This window comes from Scomber japonicus, chromosome 1 (genome assembly GCF_027409825.1).
Source record: "Scomber japonicus isolate fScoJap1 chromosome 1, fScoJap1.pri, whole genome shotgun sequence".
Classification (NCBI taxonomy): Eukaryota; Metazoa; Chordata; class Actinopteri; order Scombriformes; family Scombridae; genus Scomber; species Scomber japonicus.
Window position 1 is genome coordinate 14,889,963 of NC_070578.1, and position 384 is coordinate 14,890,346.

Here is a 384-nt window from a genome sequence, read left to right on the forward strand (position 1 = left end):
CAGACATAGTGCCACCTGGTGGATTTAGTTAATGTGAAACACATTTTGTGTTTAACAGTAAAATTAGTAACACGTTGTTATTTCCATAGCCTATTTAAATACAACTGATATAATAATCTAACTGTCATGATGGGTTAGTATCCAAAAACTGTGCCTTTTCAGATTTGTAGAAGGATTATCGTCAGGTTTAAATATAATCATATTAAGCCGGTACCAAAGGTTGTGAAGCTTCAAACACATCTGTGTTAAATGGTAAATGCTCCATAAAGATGATGTTTACCGGCTGCTGGTGGATTTTGACGAAGTCAGCCACATTGCGCCTTTACTTGTGGCGTTGAGGAGGAGCTCAGTTGTTTATTCATTCACGTCAGCCCCTCGTCCCTT